The sequence below is a fragment of the Coregonus clupeaformis genome, unplaced genomic scaffold, assembly GCF_020615455.1.
Source record: "Coregonus clupeaformis isolate EN_2021a unplaced genomic scaffold, ASM2061545v1 scaf1747, whole genome shotgun sequence".
Lineage (NCBI taxonomy): Eukaryota > Metazoa > Chordata > Actinopteri > Salmoniformes > Salmonidae > Coregonus > Coregonus clupeaformis.
This window is the reverse complement of record NW_025535201.1, coordinates 3915-7864: the sequence shown is the minus strand read 5'-3', so window position 1 is coordinate 7864 and position 3950 is coordinate 3915. Positions and strand designations below refer to the sequence as shown.

The following is a 3950-nucleotide window of genomic DNA, read 5'->3' as shown; positions in this document are numbered from 1 at the left end:
GAGGAGGAAAGTGTTTTCCCGACCCCTATCTTTGTGGACAGTCCTCCCCCTGGGGACCACCGTTTCCCAGACAGGCCTCCTAACGAGGAACTGTACTTAAAGTGAGTCTGGAAATTCATGTCATATTTAGATAGTTGTCTGCTTCCCTCCTTTCCCCATGTCGTCCCTTTTTAACATAGCTAGCATAAATGCTAGAGGGCTTAGGAACCCCGTTAAAAGGGCGACAGTTTTTTCCCATTTGTCCTCCATTTGCTTCTCTGTGTGTTTTTTACAAGAAGTACATTTAAAAGATCAAAATGATGTGGAGAGATTTACGAGGGAATGGGTTCAGGGAGAGTCAAGGTGGAGTGTCGGCGGGGTGCATTCTACAGGGGTATGTATAACTGTATTCTGTCGTTTAAATTTAAATGTAGGCTAAGCCTTTGTAAATATTCGATATACTGAGTTTTGTTCAGAGTTCCCTTTGGTATATGTGTATGTTTTTATTTCTATAATTGTTTTTATTCCTTTGAAAGATCAGCTTTGGGAGATTGTTAGAGGCAATTGTTTACATGCTTCTCTTGAATGTAGGCCTTTTAGCTGGTCAGGTTCCTCAGAACAGCACCTTTTTAGGAGTTTTGCTATTTTGATACGGTTAAGGTACTGTTTTTGTAAATCCATGTTATGTACAACGTTATGCACTGAATTTGTACTTGTATTTGAATGTGAAATGAAAATAAAAATTATTTTTCCAAAAAAAAAACTAAAAAACTAAAAAAACATCTGTTCTTATCAGTTTAATATCTGATACGTCCCCTATCTGGGGACCATATATTAAATTGATTTTTGGAACAGGGAGATGGAATAGGGGCTTGCTCCGTCCACTCCGCGCATCGACCTGGTATTGCAGTACCTCCAGGAACGGTGCACCCCCTGTCATTGTAAAGATAAAGCAGGCAAAGACAACAGAATTGCTTTGTTATATTCCATTAGGATCACGATGTATTTTATATTTTCATGTTTGACCATCTTCATCTCAATGTCAATGATGGCTAGAAAGTGATGGTGAAGTCAGTCACTGTTATATTGACTATGATAGCTGATGTGAATGGTGCGTTAATCATCTAATTAAATCAATGTTTATTCGTCACAAGCACAGGATACAGGGTGTAAATGGTACAGTGATAATGCTTTAAAGATAATGCTTTAAAAAAATCTTGGCATAGATTGGGAGTTGATCAACGTTGGGAATAACCACTTTTGACTGTTACAAAGTAACAAATTGGTAGGTTCGTAAGTCACGTGGTCATCTGCCCTCCAATCGGAAATGACAGAAAGCGTTTATAAATTAAATCCAGATTAACAGCTAAATCGGAATAATAATATATGAAATACGGGTGGGGGAATCAATTTAGAGATAATAATATTGACATAACATTTGATCTTATATCACATATCTCTGGTAGCGTTGATGCCACAAGGGAACTGAGCAATTGTCCACTAGGTGGCGCAAGTGTTCCACCGACCGTCGCATTTGAATGTTGAACCACTTGACTTCAATACATCATCAACGCAAATAATATGAACAATAAAAATAGCCTGTTTTTATTTTATATGTCTGTAGAGTCTTGTACGATAAGACCAGGGTGAAGAGGCCTTCATAAAGTTGCCGTCCTAAATTACTAGAGGCCAAACTTCAAAGATGTCCATGGCACTGGACTGCAGTAAGAGCTATGCCTACAGTGCGGCCTACGGAGCGGTCCTGGCGTATGGTCCTGACTGCCTAAATGTTTCCTCTACATAATAAACTGTACAAACATGGCACTTTAGAGGGTTAATTTTACAATTAGCCTTACTGAGTCACTACAACAAACTTCCTATCATGGACATGAAATGCCATTAGGCCTAATGAAGATACCGTATATGTATGTTACTTAGTTGGTGTCTTGTGAATCAACTGGTATGCGCATCAGGGTTTAATATTTCCTCGATATTATACAAATGTTCCATCCCGAGAATAAATCACTCTTCTCCCGGGTAACCCGGTATTTTCCGCCAAAAACGGAAGTGTCATTCAAAAGCATTATAACACTTATAAATGTCTGGATTTGATTAGAGCTTTGATCAGCATGAAAATACAAACCTGATGCTACCTGAGCCTGATCAGACATATATTAAATACATGTTATAATACATTTTACAAATCCAAATCCCAGATGAAGAATAAGACACTATTTCAAAGCATAGTACATGTAATGTTAGCCAAGTACAATGTAATTACTAGTTGTTACACAGGATTTAGCCAATTAAAATTAAGTGTATCTTTAGGAGTACTTGTAATTAATGTGTACAGTACATTACCCATCCTGACAACCTGGCCCTCAATTTAAAGCTTGTGGAAGTGACATCCAAGTGGGAGAATAAATACACTAGTACACCACAGAGTATCTGTATAGGAAAATCATTCAGAGCACACTGTGCTGCCAATCACAATGTAAGGTGCGACATTTTGCGGGTGTGGAGAGCTCGTTAGAGGATATAGAAAGCTTGCATTGAAGAGCTGGTCATCGTGTTATGACCTGCATTATCTGAATTAGGCCCACATAATTATACCTACGGAGGAGCGGCTTCTATGGAGGAACTTTGAATGTCTGAACTTCAGAGTTGGTTTAACGTTGGACCAGAGCAGATGTTAGCTAGCTAGCTAACAACCTTGTTTGTGCAGTGCAGTGTAGCACTAGAATTAAAAACAGGTCTTACCTTTATGTCGTTAATAAATCCAATGTGAAACGTGGTGACTATAGTATCCTTAACTAGCATTGAAAAGGTTCATCCATTCTTCTCAAATTAAACATATCTCCCTAATTTCTGAATCATGCTTGTAACGTTGTCAGCAGTGGCGGCTGGCCGATAGAGGGCGCTAGGGCGCCGCCCCCTTAAATAAAATTATTTTTTTTAAAAATAAAAAAATAAAAATAATAATAATAATAATAAAAACATCAGTATGTCAATATTTGTGTGTTTGAAATATGGAATGCACACAGTAATATGTGTAAGATATGATAGAAAATCATATTCGCAACCTTTCCTCTGCCTGTCAAACGCCTCGTCAGCTCTGGGCGATACAGAAAGTGCCCCGAGGAGGCGGGTCTACGTAGCAGTTAAGCCAATTGCTAATTTAAGATATGAATGTATGACATAAAATGTAGCTAATCAGCGATTTTAATTCGAATCCAAGGAGGGCGATTATTTTATCGCCCCAAGCTCGCCCCTGATAAAATAAGGACCGGGCTCCAGTGGCGCCATTTTTACTAGACGACAATGGCGAACGCAAACGTTACTCCTCCAAGACCCAACCCTAACTCGGTGAAATCTCTCCTCCAAGATCCGTTTGAGAGGAGAACTTTGTCAGAGAAAGTTCGGGTGAAAGAGCTGGGCCCAGATCAACCTGACCTCTCAATCAGACAGCAGGCTAGCGAGAAAGGGAAGCAGTATATGCGCGGCTTCTCCCGTAGCTGGTACACCAGGAAGGCTTGGCTAGCTGGGTGCACTGATGCTAATGCTTTATTTTGCTTTCCGTGCTTGCTTTTTAAAACGACGGGGTCAGATTCAGCATGGACAGGTATCGGAGTGAGGGATATGAAGCACCTGTCAGAGAAGGTAAAGAAACATGAGAACACCAGGGCACACATGGACAACTCTGTAAAGCTAGCTGTATTAGGAAGGGTGAACATTGCTACGCAGCTGGATGACGGCCACAGGATTGCGGTGAGGAAACACAATGAGGAGGTGGATAAAAACAGGCACATTCTATCCAAAATTATCGATTGTGTGAAGTTCTGTGGGGCTTTTGAGTTGGCCTTGCGTGGGCACGAGGAGACTGACTCCTCGGACAACCCCGGCATTTTCCGGGGCTTAGTGGATTTTGTTGCCTCCCTCGACAGTGTGCTGGAGGAGCACCTGAAGACAGC

At 40.6% G+C, this 3950-nt stretch overlaps 1 non-coding gene across 1 annotated transcript; it reads left to right on the top strand.

Moving 5' to 3' along the window:
* Positions 1-721: 721 nt before the first annotated feature.
* Positions 722-914, top strand: LOC121563288. Its single transcript, XR_005999838.2, has one exon. It is a non-coding gene; the product is annotated as a U2 spliceosomal RNA (small nuclear RNA).
* The last annotated feature ends 3036 nt before the right edge of the window (positions 915-3950 follow it).